This window comes from Poecilia reticulata, chromosome 22 (genome assembly GCF_904066995.2).
Source record: "Poecilia reticulata chromosome 22, P_reticulata-male-v2, whole genome shotgun sequence".
Lineage (NCBI taxonomy): Eukaryota > Metazoa > Chordata > Actinopteri > Cyprinodontiformes > Poeciliidae > Poecilia > Poecilia reticulata.
Window position 1 is genome coordinate 1,165,173 of NC_088851.1, and position 25,239 is coordinate 1,190,411.

The window sequence follows — 25,239 nt, forward strand, 5'->3', positions numbered from 1 at the left end:
AAAAACACTGACTACCTTGGCCTTGTGATAAATTTGGTCTAGAACCAGCCTCCAAACCTAACTCCTTATTTATATAAATATTTTGGTAATACTCTGTAAAATACCAGAATGTTCACATAACACTTATACTTTTGGCTTCTGAGGATATGAATATTAATCAGGTGTTATGATCAGTTACTCAAGAATTTCGGTAGTTTACCAAATACTTTTTAAACTTGCTTAATTAAACGTATTTAAGGTGTTAGAGATTTTTTGGTATTATCATTTTGTTGTTACTTTAGTTCATATTCAGTCTAATGTTAGTTAGTTTAAAATGTTCTCTTCTTTAGTGTGTGTATTAACTGACCTGGGGGTCACAGCTGCCTGTTCATCTTCAGGTGAAACAGTTTGACCGAGATTTGAACCGGGCTCAGGCCATAAATCAGATATCGCATCTGGAACTGGGTTGCTAGTTGTTTAGGTAAATTGTTTTACGACCTTTGCTTTGTTTAGGTAAATTGTTTTACGACCTTTGCTGTTTTTCCTCTGCTGTCTATCTTGCCTATCCTCCCTCTTTGAATTTTGAAAATAAAAGACAAGCTCTACCCAAAGATCTTCAGAACGCTCTGTGAACGGCTCTGAGAAGCAGTTGACAGAGTCTTCTCCTTTTGCTTGCAGAAGCTTTGTCATGAAATTCATATACGTTGTCTGTGGTTCTTTTATGTAGGTTCTAGGAAAATACCTATCATAAGGTATACTACTCTGATTGGAGTGCAATTTTGGGAAACTAACCGACATCTATGGATCACTTTCTAAAGACAAAAAACACAACCATAAAATAATGTCTATCACTGCAGTGCACGTCCCATCCCATGAGAGTAGGGCGACGTGCGGTGGTGGGCATCCCTTATTTTGATTTCTGAAAGGTGGCAACCCTAGCCCCGTCCCAACACTCACACTGCACCTTACACCCCTCTATGAAGTGCACACCTGTCAAGTTTGGATTTAAAAATAAAGGAAATATTCCAACGCAAATCGTCCCACCAGCCCAACTGTTCGAGGTCCAGCATCCCTTAAAGACAGGTTTACAAGAAATCTAAAATATCTACCTATCCAGCACTTAGAAGACACAATTAGGTGCTCAGAATCTGATAGCTCTACCTTTGTTGACACTGAAATGCAGTGGCGATTCCTATGTAATTCCTATAATAAAGCCTAAATGAAAAGTAAAAGGAATTGAAGCACAGTTATTTTACATATGTATATCAACCTACACAATATAATCCCTTTGAATTTAACTGTTATTTAAGGTAGAAATTACATTTCACTGGGCAGGAAATGAACATATATTTGGCATTTTTGGCAGCTTTTTGGTGTGATACTGAATGCATTCTACTATTCAGTGCATAAGACTTATGCTTTAATTTTCTGAATCAGTAGAACCCAGCAGTTTAAAAAAGTCAAAAATCTTTATCGTTATTATTATTTATAGAGTTCCATCCACTGTGACAGACTGGCAACCTGTCCATGTGACCTCACCTCTCACCCATTGACCGATGGAGATAGACACCAGCACCTCTCATAACCCCAGTAGGGATAAAAGTGTTGGATAATGGATGGATGGATGGAGTTCCATCCATCACAGGACAGTGATCACACAGTGGTTTGAAACGTAACCTAGCTTAATGCAGATAACCCATGAAAAGAAACACTTTTTGACATTATGAATTTAAATGGGCGTATATTATGACAAACGACAAAACATGCGACACTCTCATGGGGAGAACATCCCTAGTTATATGGATAGAAAAAGACAAACCTTGGTTGTAATCTTGGGCATACAACAACGTGTTTTATTGCTGAACCACAATTTGTATAAAAGAAGTAAATGACAGAGAGACACATTCTAGCAGACTAAACGCGCTCCTTAGCGCACTCCTTCATGGGGGCGCGCCCCATCGCACACGATCAATATTTGACCCACTGTCACTTTTTGGCACAACACCTGATTTGTTCCCGGGTTATAATAATATGCTGTAGTAATAAATGATGCTACTAGCTTTTTTTAAAAATTATTATTATTGTTATTTTTCTTGCACAAACTGCTTAGAAGGCAGTTTGTGCACTAATCTTGCACAAACTGCCTTCTAAGCTACTGCAGGTGGACGTTCTCACATGGTTAATGACTTAATTCAATTAGGATAAGTACAGAAATTCTTATTTGAAATTATTATATTATAATACGGGAAATTTATGGGAAAATACCAATACGGAAGGATAGCGGGAAAGAGGGGTGAAATATGGTAGTTTCCTGGCAAAAGTGAGAGACTTGACAATTATGGAAGTGTTTACTCAATCAAAGTGAACAAGGGTTCGAGTGTGCAGGTTACAAGAGCACTTTGAATTGCCTTGTTGCTGAAAATGTGCTAAATAAATAAAATTACCTTACCTTACAAGAGTGCAAAATTTTGAGAATTAGAACAGTATACCTCTGCATATCAAGTTTGATTTCCAAAATGGTGGATAGGTCAGTGTACTAACATTCACAGGCTTAAAGGCAATTCCTCTAACTATGATTCATCTAATTAAACGTAGGCTTACACATTTAACTGCTACTCAAAAAACCCCATCTCTGATTACAAATGGCTATAGAGACACAAAATGTAATAAATTCATAAGGAACAATCTAACATCAATTTTCTTGCCATCTCCACTAAGAAGAAAACATTTGTTTAAAAATCATGATCTCAAAAAAAACAACCTCATGCCTTTCTTTTTCACTCCCACAAAAAAATTTAAGAAATTAATTTAAAAATTATGTAAGACATTTTCCCTGTAATGACTTTCTGCAAAAATAAATTTAACGTAAATATCAACTAGTGCGTGTTTTGTGACAGATGTTGATTCACTTTTTATTCCAATTTCAACTTCATTGTTGTTTTTAGATAGATTTTCAAAACTGGATCTTGTACAAGAAATCTAATCTTCTTTTAAGTTTTTATACAATAACATTTTATCTTCTAACCCAACAGGTGATGAAGAGTCAAATTATGGTATTAATGAGTTAATCATCTGGCTAAATTTTTATTCACAATTGCCGCTTTCTTCTCCATTTCTAACATATTTTAAGTGAAGTGCTTAAACATTGAAATAACAAAAACAGAGTAATCTTTGTACAAATAGTAATTTAAGACTTGAAATTCCTCTTGCATTTTTGCCATTTTCTGTTTTACTTTCCTCACACACTTAGCTTGTGTGACTATTCTTTTCTTTATTTTTTTCTGCTCAGTTTATCTTGCCAAAAGTTTTAGTTACGAATTTGTGCCTTATTTTCTTTGAACTTTCAATAAATGCAAAAAAAAAAAAGCCATATTTCTGCCTTTTATCTCAAAGCGTAACATGCATATACTTCACTGAAGTCTGCCCAGATGCAGACTAAGCAGAAGTGTGGAAATAGAACCCAAGAGGGGTGGGGCTTAAAGACTGATGTGGAGAATTGGAACACACTACACATTCAAACCCTTTAACATGAACACGCATTGGAAGGTCGCAAGGGCAGAACAAGTGAGAGTATTGCGATGGGCCTTATGTGTTTGCTGGATGGTTTAACACAAACTGAGTAACCAGAAGTGAAGAGGTAGTCATCATGAACACCTGTGAGATTCACTCCTTTGAGGTTAACAAAATAAGCCTCAAAAATGACGGTTGATTCTTGAGCTACAAGAATAGCTGCACTTTCTCTTTCGCCAGCTGTAAAGTGTTATGCTGTGATACTTTACCAAATGCTTTGTTTAATTGGTAGAAATGTTTGTTCCCTAAAGCAAAAATGGTGTGATTTGAATTTTCTTAACTACACTGTGAAAACTGTTGATATGTCTTAGTTTAGTAAATCAAACTAAGACTTCTACTTCTATATCTATTTAAACTAGATAAGTAAAGCAAAATTCATTGATTGCCACACTAACTTATGTCAGTAAAGTTGGAACTGCAAAGTATTTTTTTTATAAGTTTTACTAAGTACAATAAAGGTTTTTGAATATACTGAACATAACTCAGTTTTGTGGAAATTGCTGACATAACTGTATTAAGTAAATGGAACAATCTTTTTTTTTTTTGTAGGTGTGCGCTATGAGAGGACAGGTCTTTTTCTGTAGTTAGTCCAACATTCTCTTCAAAACCAAACTTAAGACCCATTTATTTAAAAATATTTTTGTCTTTTAGTATTTTTAGATAGATTTTTTTAACAAGGTTATATTTTATAGCTTTTTACTATTTCTGTTTTATTGTGTGTATTTATTTGTGTTAATGTGTGGAACAATTTGGTCAATGCAAAGCATTGTTGAAATGTGCTATATAAATAAAATTTGATTGATTGAGAGCACTCCAAAAATAAATGTGGATAAAACTCGATGACCTGAAGCAATATTAGAAACAAACTATCCCCACAGTGATAGAAAACACTGTTGAGACGTCTTGCTGCTGAAGGTGTTTGATCATGGGACAGAATTAGGTTTTCAGCCAGACCTCTTCATTTCTGGCCAATAAAGGACAACAGAATCTGATGTGGATTTGTGCATTTGATGACAGATTTAGTAGAACCTGGTAAAGATGAGCCTATTATCCATCCATCCACTATCCAACATGCCTATCTTTATGGGGCCATGAGGAGTGCAGTGCATCTCCAGCAATTGCCGGTTATTATTTATTAAAAACAATTAAAGAAGGATGTACTTTCTTTTTGCCATCACTGTTGGCTATGGACCAAGGTAGATTTTGTTTATTTGTTTATGTCCTCAGTGTAGGCTAGCATATTTGGCCAACATTTCCTAACAAAAATATAAAGGAGAATCATGTTCAGATCATTTTTAGGTTTGCAATTAAGTTTTGTGCATTAATTTAAAAGTCCTTAAGAAAATTTTATTGTCTTACAAAAGAGAACCTAAACTACATCTGGCTTCACAGGTAACTCCATTTACTTCCTACAGCGGTGAGCACCAGATAGGGAAAAGTTGGTGTTTTATCCAGATTCCGTCAGAATTTTGTTTCTCAGTATCAAAATGTTTCCAACTTCAGCTCTGCCTTCATGGTCTCCCACCTACACACTCAGGCTTTTCATCGAGCTGCCCGTCTCAGTGCTACTAAGGGGGACAAACAAAACATTTATTTTAATATAAATGTTTACACATAAATATAATTTCATTTATATTGTCTTTTTCTAAACACTTGACATTAGAATCACATTGACCCGGTCACACTCACAAACACACACATTCCTACACTGACACGGTTTAGATTTCCGATCCATTATGATAATGTTTAATATTATATAAAAATATTTATCTAATTTCATAAAGACAATTTTAAAAAATTACACAAAAAAATTACAATGTTCCATTAAAAGAAATCTTTACACTCCTGCATGGTATACATGCATTCTTCACCCAGCCTGGTTTCTGGTTTTAAAAAGTGCCAATATAAAATACTGATAGAAAGATGACAGCAAAAACATTTAAGTAGCACTGTTTACATTGGGCAAACTTTGTGTGGAATGTGATTGCATCCTCTATCAGAGAAGATAGTCCAACTAATTAACCAGCAGACATCAACTCCTTAGACTCCTAGAGTTCCTCTAGAAAGACTAGAAAGAAAAAAATAAGTTTTTGGGTTGCTTTGAACACCGGGCTGCTCCTGCTATTCCTGCCTCCCTTCACTCCTCTGCTTTGGCTCACAGATCCTCCCCACATTAGTGTTAAAGAACAGACCTGCATAAGTGGTTGTATTCTGCACAATAGCACTTTTACTAAAAAACACTTATGCTAACAGTTTTTTTAAAGCCACTGTATCCTGTAAAACCTTCAACTGTTCACATGTTATTAAAATGACCTTTAATCCATTATATTGAAATCTATTTAGTCAAAAGAAAAAAAAAATGTTCTTTTGGTCAAAAATAGACAAAAAGCCAAGGGAAAAGGTAATAAAACTTTGATTCTTATTTCAATAAGATTATATTTTCATTTCTGTCCATCTTATAATTTTTTTTTCCATTCACATTTCATTTATTTCGGTATCTACTAGAAATCATGCCACATTTAGTCACAGTTGATGAAGTCTGAGCTCCGGTATATTATTTTCCAAACAATTTCTTTCCGTTGTCCTATTGTGAGAAGCTTAGACCTATACAATTTTAAATCAACCTATTCTATGTACTCCAGTTTAGATCTAAACGCAGTAAATTCTATTAGTTATTATTAGTTTTAGTTATGATCTGAGTAAACTTGCCATCTGTCTAGACCAGCCCGGAACCTGTTCGCACCGGAGCTCCTCTCAGACTCCTGGTGCGGCTCATGGGGCTGCAGGAGGAGCACCTGTCGGAGTGAACTCCACTCTCTGAGCTTGACATGGCGGGAAGGCAGGGAGTCACTGACCTGTCACTCAGTTGATGCGCTGCTCACACCAAACCAGCTGCTTCTGCTTCCTCTGGACTTGGAAATAGTCTTTCTGCGCATTCAAAGCTGCAGCACCAATGAGCCCAAAAAGACGTTAACACGGTACTGAAGTACAACTAAAGTTTCAGACAGACGCAGCGCCTCTTCCTAAGATTTTTGTCTTCTGAGAACTTTATGCCTGCCTGTATGTTTTCGGCCATCCCTTCTCCCCCCCCAACCCTCTGCCGAATCCAGCACTCAAAGAGCAAACATGAAGCTTTAGCCCATTTCGAAACGTCTGCAGCCACGCCCCCCTCTTGCGCACAGAGGAGGGTGCCTCAGCAGCCAGTGGCGGAGCCAGGGGGGCCAGTGCCCCCCCTGTCATCTGATTGGCCCCCTCAGTGGCCCCCCCTGATGATTGACATGTAACAGCACCAGGTTATTCCTGTACATTATTTGGAATCATTCTAAGTCAACCTAATATCTAAAGAAGAAAAACAATAATAAATATATGAAAAGAAAATGTATAAAACTTTATATAAGTCCATATGATGACATAAATAAATATATTTTTATCAGGCCCGATACCAGCCTCCTTAATACTCATAAAAACAAGCTGAAATTGTTCTCCTGGGTGTTTCAGTTATGCTGCGCTGTGGTGCAACTCAAAGGCTAAAGCACTTCATACCTGGTGGTGATAGTAAAACACCAATAAGTTATTTATCGATCCTCCGCAAAAAAGAGAAAAAAACCGAAGAGGTGTTTCCGCTAAATCCTCAATATACCCAATTTGGGTTGTCTTGGCCCTTTTATCGCAACCTGTGGGGTTTTTCCTGTCTGGGAACGAGAATACAACCTGCTGATTGTGACAGGTAGCCAATCAGAAAGCGCGGTGACGTCAGAACAGAGGGGAATCCCAAACAGCTGACATATCGCGCAACTGAGTCCGGTGGATATCGGACATGACATGTGGAAATGTTTATTATAAAATCTAAAGGTCATTATTATGTTTATTCATGTAAAAATGTTAACTATGAAAAAACATATTCACCTCCAAATCATAGTGCAGCAAATAGAGCGGCTGCTCCCGTCGTCTTTTACCCACCGCCTTTTCTTTTTGTTACGTCTTTTATCTCTAAAATGACTCCACAAACTATCACTATTGCTTCTACATCATCATCCTTGTTTGGTTATTCTAAATTCCTGCTATGTTGGGGTTTTACTGAATTATCCTCTGGAATCGGGATGTTCGTGACTGGAATCGGTTCGTGTTGCTCCTGCCTTGGACACACGAACCGATCGAACCTGTTGGACTTTTATCAGCTCTGTGGTCACAGAGGTTTGGAGAATCGGCCGACAATTCTTAAATCTTTCAGTCTAAACCAGACTTCAGACTCATGACCGCAGCCCAAACGCTCTGACTCTGGTCATTATGGTAACGTTTATATATCCCTTCAAAATAAAATACAGATGCGCCACAAAAACGAACATTTTACTTTCATGAAAATTTTAATTCACGATAACGACTAACAGGAGCCCAATGCTTGTTTCTCTGCAACGAGACGGTCCCATCAGGGAGTGATGAGAGACAATGACACCCGAAGTCTTGCTTATATCCACTGCCTGCTTGGTCTCTACGTGGTGAAGCAGCTTGAAGCTTCATTGCCTCATTAGCAGCCGGTCGCCGCATGTTACGCAGAGCGGCTTGTAATGTGGGACTTACCTACCGGTCCAGGATAATTCCATTCTCCTGTCTCTTCTCTGGGCCTTTTCCCCTTCGCAAAGAAACTTTCCAAAGACATCTGATCTGTTTCTTACTCATTTTGCTGCTTGTGGCCTCAGTGTTGGCGCGCAAGTAACCGAGAGAATCCGGTTAAAGGATTTTCAAAAAAAGATCCTCCAGACTCAAATAATACATAAAAACGGAAATATTTCACCATTTCTTGCGCGGCCCGGTACCAATTGGTCCACGGACCGGTGCCGGTCCACGGACCGGGGGTTGGGGACCACTGCGTTAAAGCGTCCAGATCAGAGATGATTCTCTGACAGATATTGTTGTTAGTATGATTAATAATGAGCTCCACGATGTTCTCTGTGGGTAAAGTTGAAACTGTCTCGTACCAAGTGTCAGCTGTGCGCTTGATCACATTCTGGACAGAAACCAGCGAACTGCTCTCTGTCTTATCAAGACGAGGGTGAGGAGGGAATCTGACATATTAACTCAGTTACGTTTTTACTGGTTTTGTTTTTAAAACACCATTAACATAAGCAGTGTAACTATATATTGTATATTTGGCGTTTGTCATCTCATGTGTGATTAATTGGTGCGTAACGGTGGAGCATTTATGCGCATTTATTGCCCAGCACACTGCGCTTGTTTCAGCCTAACGGATCTGCACTTTAATTTCTTTCCTCTCTCAACAGTCAGCTGTTATTCCTCTACTTAAACTACAATAAGTAGATCACATTCTCTTTAGGTTTTCTCTGTGTGCTCCAAACTCATTAAATATAAACTCATTAGAAGCCCGAGCCACCATCAGGCAAATAATTCTGGTCCTACCCGGACTATTTTTACCTGTCAAATTACCTGTCCAAACAGAGCTTCCTAACCAAGGTGTCCATAACTCTTCAACACGCTGTCAGCTCCCGGTCAGAAAGACGCATTTAGTTCAGTGTCCATGAGATGATATTCAGAAAGGATCTTTTATTTGATTGATTTTAGTTTCCTCTGCATGAACTCTGCGTAAAGTCTATCATGTCTCCATGTGCGCCAGTCAAAGGTGTCAATTATAACATGTCAAATGACAGAGGGGCTTAAAAAAACAAATATTCAGTTTGGTTATTTTTTAAATGTGCACACACATTTAAAATTTTGCCCCCCCAGAGGTAGTCCTGCCCCTCCCAACTTTAAAAGTCTAGCTCCGCCACTGATAGGGGTGAGGGAGATCAGGGAGTTAGGGTGGCCTTGACGAGTTTTCAGCACTAGCTGAAATAATTCTTTTCAACGAGAATGTTGGAGCGCAGCGGAGAACGGAAAGGAATGTCCTCAAAGTCTGATTTTTTTATTTCAGGTTATGACAGGACCTCCCTCCATCCTCCCATCTGACACACAAGTAGAAGCTCACATGTTCAACTCCCCCACACTTCAGTTTTTTGCAAGTGGAAAAGGAATCAGATATTTACAGCCACAGACAGATTATAATTGCACTGAGATCAGTTTCAAGGCTAAAAGGAAGGAGAAATGGGGGAAGGGAGTTACCTCCTCATTGGTTTCAAATTTTTAACAAATTCTACCGCGATAATTATGTGAAATTAAATTAATCATATCCCGACTTCAGAAGATTTGCCTTTACATTTACTGGGCTCTTGGTTCCTCCTATCAGTCTGTAGTTTCTCATATTGAGGTCATCAAACCAAATTTCAGATCTACCATGACTGACTGACACCTGCTGGCGTCAGGTTTGCAACCAGCTTCTGACTGAGGAACCAGTAACCTTCCTCAGAATGTCACTGAGGAAGAAACTGCATTAGGTTTTCTGTCACTTTATTATTTCTGCTATAACTGATGTATATTCGCATATAAAATAAGTCAATAGAGTTTAATTTGCAATTTTTGTGTCTTTGTGTCATGAGGTCTCAGGCGGCTGGTGAGAAAAAAAGGAGATCTTGCTCTCAAAAAGTTTGGGCATCCCCGGTTTAAGACATGTTGTTTCAAGGGCGTAGGTCCCTTCTCATTATTGGGGAGACCATAAACAGGAACATTTCTTAAGACCAATTTTTTTGTTTTGTTTTGGGGGGGAGGGTCGGCAAAGTTACAGTGAAATGTAACGTAAAATGTGGTTTAAAGAGTTTTTAAACCACATTCAAGCTGCAGGACAAAAGTGACCAGTAATGCACATCAAACGTGTTTTTCTCAATAAGCAACCTATTGAGAATTAAAACTAAAACTCAAATGTTGCTGATATGAGTTTTGCTCATTCTCACTGATCTAATCTCTGCTACTGTAACTGGGTCTATATTAATAGTTTTATATTTCCACAAAATGTGTTATTTTATGTATTTGTCTGCTTCTACTTGACTGTTGCTGTGTTCCTCTGTGTCTACTATAAGGGGTTTGGTCCTCCAACTCCGCCTTATTTTCTTCTTCTTTTGTTCAGGGTCCTCCAGGACTATTATAAATATTAAGTTATTAATTTCCTCTCCCCTTTTGTTATTCGTTCCACTGGGGAGAGGCAAGTTTTATAATCTATTGTAATCCTTTCATTTATATTGTTCAAATGTTTATTTTTCCTTCTGTATTAATGATAAGTGTTTGGATATTTTCATTTGAGTTGCTATTACACCTTTATATCATTTGATGCATGCTAACTATTATTTTGTATAGATCGGGTTGGAGAACTGGAGCACATGCTAGGTGCTAATGCTAATATCTCCCGATTGACAGGTACGTTAGCGGGCCCTTTTGTTATTCGTTCCACTGGGGAGAGATCGGGTTGGAGAACTGGAGCACATGCTAGGTGCTAATGCTAATATCTCCCGATTGACAGATTAAATAAACGGAGACCGCCTCCAATCCCAGACTTGATGTCTTGTGGTTTGTCTGATCACCACACAACACACACAACGCAGAAATCCACCGGTCACACTTGGTGCCGTTCGACCCGAGACATCTCCGATCGAGTCTGCAGTCAGCGCTCCCCAGTCCAGCGGGGCTGTGACGATGTCTGGCTGGCTCCTGGTTTCGAGCTGCGCCGCTAGAGTCGCTTTGCCCTGAGTGTGGTCTTTCAGGTCTAATACTACCCTTTTTTTGGCGCAAGCCGCTCGGAATCGACAAATAAAAAAAAAAAAAACAGAACAGTAAGTTTTCCATTTAAAACAGGTTTTTTCTTTTCTTTTTTTCTCCTTTCTTTCCGCATTTGTTCTGGATGTGTGAATTATTTTAAAAAATCGTTATTCTAATTTTTTTATTTTATTTTATTTTATTCATCTTATCTGTATGCTTTGCTACAATTCTCAGACATGTCTTATGCAAATCTGCCTGAACTTGAATATGTTGGAAACAGTGTCAGTTTTGGTCCAGCAAAAAATTCACACAATGCTTCGCTGTGTTTTGGGAGGGGTAGGCCTGTGGCACCTGGTCACAATGAATGCACAGTTGACCAGTCTGCGATAAAAACAAAGTTTGTACCTGTTGCAAACTCCACTCCAGTTCCTCTGGTTGATTCACAGCCTACACATGTTGCACAAGAGGCACTCAGTGGTTTAATATCTGACCTGGCAAAACAAATTGGAGATAATATTACAGCTAACTTGTGCAACATGCAACAGGCCAGCCACTCCGGGGAGTACCCTGCTAATAACGGGTCTCCTACTCTACTGGAGTCCCCCCATGTTAAGGTTGTGGTGCAGTCTGAAGCCAAAGCCCCTCCGTTCTTCAGAGGTGACAATAGTGACACATTTTCCATTCAAGAATGGGAGGATCTGATGAGGTGTTACCTATCTAGGGCTAACTGTGAGACACCAGAAGAACAATATGGGCTCCTGATGTCGAGATTAACAGGCAAAGCCCGTGATATGGTGAAAGTCTCTTTGCGGTGCCGCCCTGAACTGTGTGGAGGTGGGTTAATTAATGCTGTGTTTGATGTCTTGAAGCACCACTTCAGTGAACTCACATGTTCCAACTTGCCAATGAGAGACTTTTATGGTACTGTTCCAAAGGCTGGTGAGGATGCTATGGACTATTGGATCCGTCTTAATAAGTCCATTGATGCTGTGGTTGAGTGCCTCCGCAGGCGCGGTAAATGTGTGGAGGACCCTAATGCAGAGGTTGTGATGATGTTTATCAGCCACTGTCCTGACCCCACCCTTTCCTTGTCATTTCAAATGAAACCACCAGAACAGTGGACGGCAGCTGAGGTCCAGCAGCGCCTGGATGATCGTGTGAGGAAGGTCAAGGGCTTAGTGGCAAATACACAGGCTGTTGACTGTGCCGACACATCACAAAACCTTATGACAACCCAGCAGCCCACTGAGGTGTCCAGTGTTATTGCTACCGAACCTGTTACTCAACAGATGGTGACCATGTTTGACAAGGTTCTCTCTCTGTGTAATGCGTCACTGGCTACCGGTCAACAGACAGCGGGTCGATCTCAGGTTCCTCGACGCATACAGCCCCGAGGATGTCGAGTCTGTGGATCCAGCGAACACTCCACACATTCACATTGCAGACTATTCAGGTTATGTCTTCACTGTTTTGAGCCAGGACATGTGAAACGTGACTGCAGGCAGGCAGTGGGACAGAGATCCTCAAATGCTGCTTCACATGTTGATTTAAACTGACCAGCCTGTGTGATGAGAGGGGCAGCATGGGCATTGTAAACAACACCCTCACAAATTCTGGTAATCCACACTCTGTGTATGTTGACTGTTGTAAAAGCTTCCCCGAAGAGAAAACAATAATTTTGGTTGGGTCACAAAGAGTTCAGGAAGCTAGTGAGTTGTTTTATGCTCCTGTGTCGATTGGTGGCCAGACGTCACTGAGAGGGATGCTGGACTCGGGCAGCATGTCATGTACACTTAGTGAAATGGGAGAGGCTAAGTTGAGAGCGGCAGGTGTTGTCCTGTCTCCACAACCTGTCCCTGAAAAAGTTGTCCTTGTTGGTTGTGGTGGACTCATTACACGACCTAAATGCATTTATGAGCTGAACATAGAGCTCTACGGTCTTAAGTGTCTAGTGCCAATGTTCCTTGTCCCTGGTCAGAGGGATGAGTTGATTATTGGCACAAATGTGCTTCGACCAGTAATCCAGAAGATGAAATCTGATGGGAAATACTGGGAGATGGTGTCCTCTCATACAACTGACCCTGATTGTGAACAGTTCCTCCAGTTGCTGAGTTGCACCTCTCGGTGGCTGAGCCCAGAGGTACCCGATAAGGTGGGTACTGTGACATTGCAGCAAGCCGTTACATTGCTGCCTCGAAAGGAATACATTGTTTGGGGAAGGCTTCCTCCCTCTGCTCCTGTGTCACCTGGGAGCACTGTCGTTGTAGAACCAACTTCAGCTCGCTCCACACCGAAAAACATCTTGGTTGGTCGGGTTATTACACCGATGTGGGGTGATCGTTGGGTTCCCATGAAGGTTCTTAATCCCACTGATAAACCTCTTATATTGCGCCGCAATAGTAAGTTGGCTGATGTGTTCCCATGTGTGGCCGTTGAGGACTTTCCTGTCACTCCGGGCCCATGCATGGTGCAGTCAAGCCAGGCTACTTCCTCATTCTCTCTGGGATGTGAATCATCAGATCCTGTGCAGATGCTAAAGGACTGTGGACTTGGTGACGTGGACTTAGAGGGTTGTGAAGTGTCCGATGAGTGGAGGAGGAAGCTGGCTGATCTGTTGTTGAGCTTCCAGGATGTGTTCTCCAAGGACCATTTGGACTGTGGGGAAGCAAAAGGGTTTGTCCATCGGATCCATCTATCTGACGCTCGCCCCTTCAGGTTGCCTTTCCGCAGGGTGCCCCCAGCGCAATATCAAGTGTTAAGAGAAGTGTTATCAGAGATGGAGATGAAAGGCATAATCAGTAAGTCGATCAGTGAATATGCTTCACCCTTGGTGTTGGTGTGGAAGAAGAATGGCGACTTGAGAATATGTACTGATTTCCGTTGGCTTAACGCTAGGACAGTTAAAGATGCACATCCACTGCCCCACCAAGCTGATTGTCTTGCTGCCCTGGGCGGGAATGCCTTCTTCAGCACCATGGATCTGACCTCTGGGTTTTACAACGTGCCTCTGCATGAGTCCGACAGACGTTTCACGGCCTTCACTACACCACTTGGCCTATACGAGTATAACCGTCTCCCTCAAGGTCTCTGTAACAGTCCTGCATCGTTCATGCGCATGATGCTTAGTATCTTTGGTGACTTAAACTTCTCCAGTCTCCTCTGCTATTTGGATGACCTGTTGGTGTTCGCGTCTTCTGAAGAGGAGTCGTTGAACCGTTTGAGGGTTGTATTCTCCCGGCTGCGGTCCAGCAACTTGAAACTCTCTCAGAAAAAGTGTCACTTCCTGAGACGGTCTGTGGCATTTCTTGGACATGTTGTGAGTGCATCTGGTGTCTCTGTTGATGAGGAGAAGGTGAGAGTAATAACTGGCTTCACAAAGGCAGATCTAATGGAGGCTGATGGTCACACTCCCTCTCAGCAGAAGGTTAGATCATTTCTTGGGATGGTAATATTTTACCAACATTTCATCCCTGCATGTTCTCGTATTGCCAAACCACTTTTTGCCTTGACTGCAGGCCAGAAGAGGAGACACAAGGGCATCAGTCATCATGTGAGACCTGGGGCGTTCAGGAAACTGACACCACTTGATTGGACCCCTGAGTGTGAGGCAGCCTTTGTGCAGTTGAAACATGCACTCCTCAATTCTGTGGTTTTGGCACACCCGGATTTTGACAGGCCTTTCATCCTTTCCACAGATGCTTCCACTGATGGTCTGGGTGCTGTTCTTTCTCAGGTACCGGTGGGTGAGGAGAGGGCACGACCAGTTGCTTTTGCTAGCAAGTCTCTCAGTCGTAGCCAAGCCAAGTACCCCGCTCACAGACTTGAGTTTTTGGCTCTTAAATGGGCAGTGTGTGATAAATTCAGTCACTGGCTCAAGGGTCATATATTCACTGTTTGGACCGACAATAACCCTCTCACGTATATTCTGACCAAGCCAAAGTTGGATGCTTGTGAGCAACGCTGGGTCTCCAAGCTTTCTCCATACACCTTTGACATCAAGTATGTTCCGGGCAGGTTGAATATTGTGGCGGATGCTCTGAGCAGAGGACCATTTGTCAAGTCACTGGCTGAACGTGTGCTGGCAGAACCCTATGCTGAGCTATTGAAGCAGGCCTGTGATGTGAAGGATGAGTCTGTGCAGGCAGCTTTTCATCTGACTTGCCACCCCCAGTCTTTGGTTGACTTACCGTTCTCAACGGCTGTCAATGTCTCCATGTCTGACGATGATGTCTCTTCGGTGTTATCATCCATCAGCAACTGGGAAGTGGCGCCTAGACACCGTGCCACGTCCCTAGCTGACCACTTGCCATCAGTTGTTGTTTCTAATGTTGATGCTTCCTCTGTGCTATCCAAGGCGGAGCTTCAGTCTCAACAGGAGCGTGATGCCACGCTTTCCAGGGTTCTCCATTATGTGACCAGGAAGCGGAGGCCTTCTAGACGTGAACGCCACAACGAGTGTCAGCAGACCGTGAAACTTTTGAAGCAGTGGGATAGACTTGTGTTTTTGGATGGGATTATTTACCGTGTCACAAAAGATCCCTTGACGAAACACAAGCGCTTCCAGTTTGTCGTACCAGAGTCCCTTCGGTCAGTGGTACTTTCTGGCATACATGACAACGCCGGTCACCAAGGCCAGCCGCGCACTTTGTCGCTGGCTCGTCAACGCTTTTTTTGGTTTGATATGGACAAGGATGTGCGTAACTATGTAAGGCAGTGTTCAAGATGTGTTCTCAGTAAGACCCCTGAGCCAGCTGCCAGGGCACCACTGGAGAGTATAGAGACCTGTGCTCCTCTTGAGTTAGTGTGCATTGATTTCTGGTCAGCTGAAGACAGTCACAACAAGTCTGTGGATGTGCTTGTAATCACTGACCACTTTACTAAGTTGGCACATGCCTTCACCTGTCATGACCAGTCAGCTAAGAGTGTGGCAAAGAAGCTGTGGGAGGGTTTCTTCTGCATATATGGTTTCCCTCAGCGCATACACTCTGACCAGGGCCCAAGCTTTGAGAGTGAGTTGGTGGCAGAATTATTGGATATGGGTGGGATTCTGAAATCACACACTACGCCCTACCACCCCATGGGCAATGGCATTACGGAGAGGTTTAACCGAACTTTGGGGAGCATGTTGAGATCTCTGCCTCCTAGAGTGAAGCAGAAGTGGCCACAAATGATTCAGTCGATGACATTTGTGTACAATTGTACTGTACATGAAACGACTGGGTTTGCACCTTTTTACCTGATGTTTGGACGGGTCCCACGGTTACCGGTTGATCTCATTTTCAAGAGTGTTCTTCGTGATGACACAGTTTGTGATTACAATGCCTATGTCAAGTCACTCATGGATGATTTACATTCTGCTATGGCCCTGGCTCAAGAACACAGTGCTTCTGAGCAGAGACATCAATCAAGGCAGTACAACAAAAGGGTCAGGGGCTTACCTCTGTTGGTGGGGGACCGGGTGCTGTTGGCAAACAAGGGCGCGAGAGGGAAACGTAAGCTGTCAGATAAATGGGAGTCTACAGTTTTTGAGGTGGTCGCTTCTAAACCCGGCCTCAACGTTTATAAGATCAGGGATTCGACAGGACGTGAAAAGACAGTTCATCGCAACCTCCTACTCCAGGTCAACTTCTTGCCTTTGGACCCTTCATTGGGTGAGCAGCACTCTGTTAGTTTTGTTGCTGCCCCTGGGGAGCCCGATACCTCTACCTCGGAAAGAGGAGCTGACACCCTTGTGCCTGGTATGCCTCCTTGTGCCAGTGAGTCTGCAGAAGCCCGTACGGCATCCTGGGTTCAGGCACAGTCGTCATGTGGGAGCGAAGACTTACCCTCTTCTGATGGGAAGTCTTCTGCCCCCCTTGGGTGGGCTGGTGCAGGTGCTCCCTCAATCCCTTCCATTGAGTCACATAGTCATCCAAGGGACTTGAATGACCTTCAGGGATTAGGTCACAGAGTGACTACGCGTCTTGGCAGGATTATTAAGCCAGTGTGTAGGTTGATTGAGTCTATGGCCCAGATTGAGTCTGTTTTTGAGAGTCAAAAAGTTAAACCTCCTATTACGGCTGTGTAATTTTTTATTTTTTTTCTCTCATTTGTTTGTTTGTTTTTCCCAGTACTTCATCTTTGGTCACCTGATTGTTATGCTTCTAGGCAAGTGTTTTGTTGAGTACGTGGATGGCATGTGCACAATTTTATTTCTGAATATTGTCATTGGCCAAAACGGTGTGGTGTATAGGGCACCGCATCCTGTCTGATAGGTTTCTGTCACCTCTTAATCTTTTACTAGATGGCTCTTCTGCCGACTTTATCAGTTGGCTGTGGTGATTTTTGGCCTGTGTTGAATGGTTTTTGTTTGTTTGTTTGTCTATTTTCCTTATGGTTTTATAATTTTGTGTAAATCTAGGGGGGTGAATGTAACTGGGTCTATATTAATAGTTTTATATTTCCACAAAATGTGTTATTTTATGTATTTGTCTGCTTCTACTTGACGGTTGCTGTGTTCCTCTGTGTCTACTATAAGGGGTTTGGTCCTCCAACTCCGCCTTATTTTCTTCTTCTTTTGTTCAGGGTCCTCCAGGACTATTATAAATATTAAGTTATTAATTTCCTCTCCCCTTTTGTTATTCGTTCCACTGGGGAGAGGCAAGTTTTATAATCTATTGTAATCCTTTCATTTATATTGTTCAAATGTTTATTTTCCTTCTGTATTAATGATAAGTGTTTGGATATTTTCATTTGAGTTGCTATTACACCTTTATATCATTTGATGCATGCTAACTATTATTTTGTATAGATCGGGTTGGAGAACTGGAGCACATGCTAGGTGCTAATGCTAATATCTCCCGATTGACAGGTACGTTAGCGCAGGCCCTTTTGTTATTCGTTCCACTGGGGAGAGATCGGGTTGGAGAACTGGAGCACATGCTAGGTGCTAATGCTAATATCTCCCGATTGACAGATTAAATAAACGGAAACCACCTCTTGATGTCTTGTGGTTTGTCTGATCACCACACAACACACACAACGCAGAAATCCACCGGTCACACTACACCTTCACAAAATTTTAATATTCTAAATAAAAAATCTTTAATGAATAACTGCTCTTAATAAAATTCCTCATAAACATAGATTTTTTGAAATGGCTCCCAATACAAGTTATAGGCTATTTAAATTATAACTTGTTAAGTTGCTTTATTTTTAAACCTTTTTTAGTTTTGCCATGTGCTGTGTGACAGAGAACCAACAGGTAGATTAAAATGGATATCTGGGGGGTATTATAACTTAAACTTAACATTTAAAGGACCAGGGTTTATGTAGAAAAATATTCAGATTTTATGTCGTGATTTTAAAGGCTCTACATCAAAGACAGTGAGAAATAAAGGCAGCTTTCTGCTTTTTCTATCTGTTCTCTCTTCTGTCCTCGGCTCCCACACTCTGAGCTGGGTCCACTTGCTCAGCCCCTCCTCCCGTTTCAAGCTCTTCTAATTAACTAAAAGTTAAAGAGCTAAATATTAATGAGATGTTTGCTACCTTTGACAAAAAAGCTTAAGTCTATGAAAGCAGTGTAGCAGTTTTGCTAGTAGCTTATCATGATTCAGCCAAGGTAAAAAATAACGAACTGCAGTCTGATCTTTATTGTTAATGTGTTTCTTCTTATTGATCAGTGAAAGTAAATGAAACGTGTTACATGTCTTTTAATTATTTTCTTTCTTGAAGATTTTTATGTTTGTGCTACAGACCCGCAGCTAATAGCTAGCTCCTCACTTCAGCGGCTCTAACGAGCCTGTGCCATTCAGCGCTGCTGTTGCTCCTCCTACACTTTGGACTGAACCATTGTTCTAACAATGGTAGGGGGGGACCTAAAAATTAATTTTTTTTTTTCTGAGATAAATGGTGGATTTAGTTAGTTCTTTGTTTCTTTTGACTTTTCATATTGATATTATTTAAATGCAAACATTTCTTCAATTATTTTTTTTGGGGGGGACAATTCTAGACTTTTCCAAGATTAGTTTGATGTGCTTTTCAAACAAAAAAGTGTGGCATGGGTATTTGTTCAACCTCCTTAACTCTGATACCCCTAAATAAAATCCAGATGGGAAGTCCAGAAGCCACAAAAGAGCTGTTAAGGCAAAAACTGAGAAGAGCAGCGAGAGGGACCAGAACATCTGCAGGCCACCACATGAGGAAGAAAGAAATCCTTCGCAGAGAGGAGGAGCTGGTAACCCCAGAGACCGAAGGGTTAGGCTGATGCTGGGAAAGACAGTAGCGGAGAGGCTGCTGCTGCTGATGATAAAGGCTGACCTCTAAAGGATGAAGGTGCTGTAGGCGATAAAGGGAAAGTTGCAGAAGTTGCATGCTGCTTCGTCTGGGGTGTCATCAGGTATGCACCTGAGTCAAGTGTGATTTTATAGAACAATGAATGCAGTTAGCAAGCAATGCAAACACATTAAGAATAAACACCTTCCCTTGGAATCATACCCAGAATGTATTAACAAAATACTCAAGCTTTACAGTAAAAATTGTTAGTTTTTCTCAGTCACTTTGATGCATTTCTCAAAACAGAACTGAAATTCTCAAAAATCTTCAAATCAATTTGTCAGTTGTGCACATAGAAAAAGCAGTTTCCAGTTCCTTTGACCAAGTTGCAATTGATTTTCTACATCTTGCACTAGCATGATTGTACATATTACTAAATATGTACAATTAATTCTCTGCTTTTTCCTACATTTTCAATTGCTTTTGTCATGTTGGTCAAAATGTATATGCGTTTCTGTGGAATAGTCTTGACCTTCCACAACATTTAATTTCATTGTGAAGTGGCACTCTTTCTTCGGTTTTTTAAAAGAAACCACTCAGAGCTGCAGACACAATAACTTCTTCACTCGCACAACATGACGAGTTCTTTAGGTTTAGATGTCTTTACTTAAAAAATAAAGAAGTTACAAGTCATTTGCACGCACATTAAGAAAACTATATGCTCTCGTACAGCTCTGACTAATATGGCACTGCACGTTCTCCATTACGTCACTACAAGGGAGCGTCAAGCATTTTTCATATCAATAATTTTCTTAGAACTAAAACTACATAACAAGATGAATTAAGAATTATATAAAATATAAACGGCAACTATAAAATTTACTTTTCCACATTCTATCTTTCCTGCTTTATGGCTCTTACATATTGTATAGGATTATAGCTATTTAATTGAATTAGAAGTTTTTTCTAAATTTGTCCCGAATTGGTCATTGCTCACAGGTGAGTCCTGAGTTTCTACAATTTAGGTAAATATCTGGAGCATTATATCAACCAATGATTTACCAATTTTCTGGAATAGATTGAAGGACCTTGTGTGACCAGTGGACTTCTGAGTTTGTCTGATTGCCATTTTGTTAGGTGATCAGACAAACCACAAGACACCAGCTCTGAATTCAGAGGCGGTCTTCATTTATTCAAATTGACAACCGATATTAGCATTAGCACATAGCAGGTGTCAGAGATCTCCAGCCTGATCTATGCAAAATAATAATCCATGTTAGCTAACATTGCACATCGTGGTCATAACAAAACCAAGCTTTTAGCACCATCAAATGTAATAACGACTCAAGTGAAACTATTCACTATCAATCAGACCTATCATTAATGCAGAAAGCAAAAAAACAACATTTGAACAGTATAAATAAAAGGATTATGGTAGATTATAAAACGTGCCTCTTCCCAGTGAAACAAATAACAAAAAGGAAGAAAAAATTAACTTGGTATTTATTACGATCCTGAAGAACCTGTAAAAAAGATGAAGAAAATGAGGTGGAGCTGGAGAATCAAATCCCCAATAATAGACACAGTGGAGCACGGGAACTGTCATGAACCATGAGCGGACAAGTATAGTGTTTAAACCTGGAGAACAACACAGTAATAAATTTCTGACAATAGAAGGACACATGGATTTGGATGGAGTCAACAGACAGAGAAGAAAGGGAAGAATAGTGAGGCCGTTTTGCCACTTTCTCTGTTAGGAGGCAAAACAAACGAAGGTGCAGTAGAGTCTAAGGACATAATGCCAGTTTCCAACACTCCAAAATCATCAGGTAATGATTTATGATCCACAACAGGATTCTGATGGAGTTCCTCTCACGTTGCTCTTCATTCTTTAACCCCACTGAAGATATTTTTTCAGCATACAAATGGAAAGTGTAGAAAGACTGCACTGTAACTGTTATATACATTCCCCAACTTATGCAGCTTCTTTTTGTCACCTCTTGGGACACCATATAGTGGATTTCACAGTGTTCTGTGAAATCAGAATCATTACAAAGTTTAAAATAAATTGCACTGGTTCAGTGTATATTTAGCATTGGTACTGTTAACCTGAATCCTGCATATTGCAAAAAAGAAAAGTAAGAGGAAATGAGATCCAGCTTGTGACCTGGATAACTGAGAATCTACACTGACACAGGGGAGCTTTGTGATGATGTGAATGTAAATTTGATAACATATTCCACCTTAATCTTTCCAGACACACCTGAAATATTTAAGGTCACTCTGTCTCATTTCAACTGGCTTTTCCTAAACTCATTTTATGGAATTTTCTCCTTTTTGTATGCAACAATTCAGCTTCTGACCCCCACTCGACATGCAGCTGAGGGGTTTAGTGAATAGATTTTATGCCTGAAATCAGTTTTAAATAGCTTTGAAAGGGCCAAAAGGGTAACTCAGTGTCATTTGGTTCTTTTGATAAAAGTTTGCTCACTAACACAACTTTTTGTCTCAACTCTTTTACTCTGGAAAGTCAAATCAATTTATTTGCTTTTTCTGAAAACAAATTGTGTCAAAAGCTCGATAATAGAGCCTTTACTTTTAGCCTTGTTTATAAATTATGAAGTTGTTGTTATTGTGACTTCTGCACTGTGATAAATTAAAGACATAGCTATATCACTCCAAATGTATGTATTTTGTTGCTTTATCGCTATTTCTCCTTGGAGAAACAAATCAGGTGGGCCGTTCCAGTGGTCGGCACAAGGCTGCCAACAGTGGCAGAGAGGAGAACACTGAAGAAAATCCTTGCTCTGATGGACACCAGCCACGTTCTGCAGTAGCCCCTGCAGCTGTACGGCTGTGCACACTGTACGTACCTTGAGATTTTTCTTTAAGTATAAAAAAAAAAGAAAAATGTGATTGGATTTTTTAATTTTTTTAAAGTATTGCAGGGAGTTTTTTGGAGACACACCAGGAACAATAAAGAGAATGCTACAACTGTTGGCTAAACACAGGGAGAAATGCACTGAAACATGTGTGAACCTAAACAATGGGAAGCTTCAGCTGACTGAGCAGCCATCACCTGGGTAGCTCACGCTGGCTGGTATGTGGACATTGATAATTCTTCAGTTGTTATATGAAACAGATATTTTGAAGGTGTTTAGCAAAGAAATATTTTTGTGGTGTCTTGATGTCTTAAGACAATTATTGTTTGAAATCACAATTTTTGAAATTGATGCTTATATAAACAAACACCCTCATCCATTTTAAAACTGGCATTTACAGCAGAGAATAATAAAGCTGAAGCAATGGTAAACAAATTAATTGAATAACATCTATTAGCCAGGACAGGGAGAGCACACTACTGCTCTTTCAACAATGGAAGTAAAGTGGTGCTTCGGCATCAGGAAATGTGTAAGTTATTGTGTGGCAGACATGACTAGCCTGTATGGCAAATGCTTTGATTTGTCTAAATCGGTGTTTCTGAACCTTTTTTGGGCCAGCGCCCCCCTAGCCTTTATCCAGGTCCCTCACCGCCCCCCACCAAAGAATTTGTAGGCTACTTTGCACTGACATTATTTTATTATTAATATTACTATCACTATTGTAAATGTTTTGATTTTTATGCTTGTTTCTGTATTTATCATCAAAAATAATTTCCCAGAAAACAAAAAAGCCATGGGAATAGAAATTATTTTCACTGGCGTCTACAAAAAATGCAATGAACATTCAACTTAAAATTGGTGGGCCTAACAGCAGCCAATCAGAGTGGAAACAATATTCTTATTCTTTGACCAGATAAAAGATGTACAACAATACCAGTTTAAACTTTGAACTATTTACAAAACGACTGAGCTCTGCAACATTAAAACATGGATATAACTGTAACTACATTAATCATAACTCTTCTTCTTTTCAGTGTTTCTGTTGGTTTCTGTTGGTGCAGCTCTGTGCTGCCTTCAGGAGAATGGGACATCAGAGTATCATCCATAAAATTTCACTCACATGGCATTTATTGTGCAAACCAGAGCTTTCATTGGAAAAACAAAGTTCCAGGTCCTTTTAATGCCATACAAATATGAGACAGAAACATGGATTATATCTTTATATAGACCTGTCTATTGATTTATAGATTAATAGTTTTACTGGACAGAAATTACAAAGAACAAATCTGGTTCTCAATCAAATCCTAATGAGTCAAATTGAAAGTGTCATGGAGTCACTGAACACCACCATGACATTAACACTGACATGAAAAATAACATTGAAGAAATAAACATCCGTCCGTCCGTCCATCGTCTTCCGCTTATCCAGGGTCGAGTCGCGGGGGCAGCAGGCTCAGACTTCCCTCTCCCCAGCCACTTCTTCCAGCTCTTCCGGGGGAACCCCAAGGCGTTCCCAGGCCAGCCGAGAGACATAGTCCCTCCAGCGTGTCCTGGATCTTCCCCGAGGCCTCCTCCCGGTGGGACGTGCCCGGAACACCTCACCAGGGAGGCGTCCAGGAGGCATCCTGACCAGATGTCCGAGCCACCTCAACTGGCTCCTCTCAACATGGAGGAGCAGCAGCTCTACTCTGAGTCCCTCCTGGATGACCGAGCTTCTCACCCTATCTCTAAGGGAGAGCCCAGCCACCCTGCGGAGGAAACCCATTTCGGCCGCTTGTACCTGTGATCTCGTTCTTTCGGTCATGACCCAAAGTTCATGATCATAGATGAGGGTGGGAACGTAGATCGACCGGTAAATCAAGAGCTTCGCTTTTTGACTCAGCTCTCTTTTTACCACGACGGACAGGTACAGCGCCTGCTTCACGGCAGACGCTGCCCCAATCCGCCTGTCGATCCCCCGTCCCCTTCTTCCCTCATTCGTGAACAAGATCCCCAGATAATTAAACTCCTCCACTTGAGACAGAAATAAATATATCAATCTAATTAAAAACATAAATAAGTGATAAGTTCTTTACTGTTATGGTCTGTAAGATATATTTATTCTCAGTATTACATGTGGTCTCAACAAACCCATGGCACTTTAACAATATTATTTTACCTTTGATCTGGAAATAGTGTCTGTTTATTCTTGCCATACAGTCCTCTGTATTAATTATTGCTCAAAAGATCTTGCCATACCAGTTTATTCCTCTGTATTTACTTTAGTTTCTTAGTTTATTCTTGCATTTTGTTCTTCATTCATTTCTATTTAGTTTCCTTTGATTAGTATTATCCTCTCTTGGTTTATTGCTAAGTCCACTTTAGTTTCTTTCCTGTTGCTAGATTTATTTTACCACGAGTGATCTTCACTCATCACCTGCTGTGCCGCCTAATCGTCATGTGTTTCACATCATGTGTTGACTTTTCACTGTTCAGCGTCGGATTCTGTTTTTTATGCCATAATTCACATCTAGTTCGTCACTCCATTTTATGTCCCGCTTCTCCTGTTTCAGAGTGTTGCGCAAAGTGCACGTCTTTTTTTTTTAACCCCCTGAGGTGCAGGGAGGTCGGAAAGCATATCGATGGGGAAAAGGCAGACAGACATAAACCTTTTAAAACAACGGAAACAATTTCGGTATTCTGATTATTGAAATTTAAAAGTGCTGTGGTACCATTGTTCTATCACACCTGTTTCATACCGGACCACTTACATCACCGGTGTTAACGCTATAAAATGGACGCTCTCTAGCGTGGTATCACCCATGGAGGGATTTCTTTGGTTCATTTTTCAGAGTGATACAAAGTGAAGGTATTGTGATTTTAATAATTACATGTTTATAAGAGCGATTTTCTGTTGTCCTTCCATGGAAGCGTGCAG

At 40.8% G+C, this 25,239-nt stretch overlaps 1 protein-coding gene across 6 annotated transcripts in view; it reads right to left on the minus strand.

Moving 5' to 3' along the window:
* Positions 1-6,656, minus strand: part of LOC103458082 (estrogen receptor beta) — a 154,968-nt gene extending 148,312 nt beyond the window's left edge. For 3 of the 6 annotated variants that reach the window (XM_081603649.1, XM_081603648.1, XM_017302625.2), the window contains exon 1: positions 6,405-6,656. The gene's annotated coding sequence lies outside the window, so the exon portion shown is untranslated. The remainder of the gene's footprint in view (positions 1-6,404) is intronic. The other 3 variants (XM_008398651.3, XM_008398650.3, XM_008398649.3) reach the window with 1 other exon arrangement.
* Between the last annotated feature and the right edge of the window lie 18,583 nt (positions 6,657-25,239).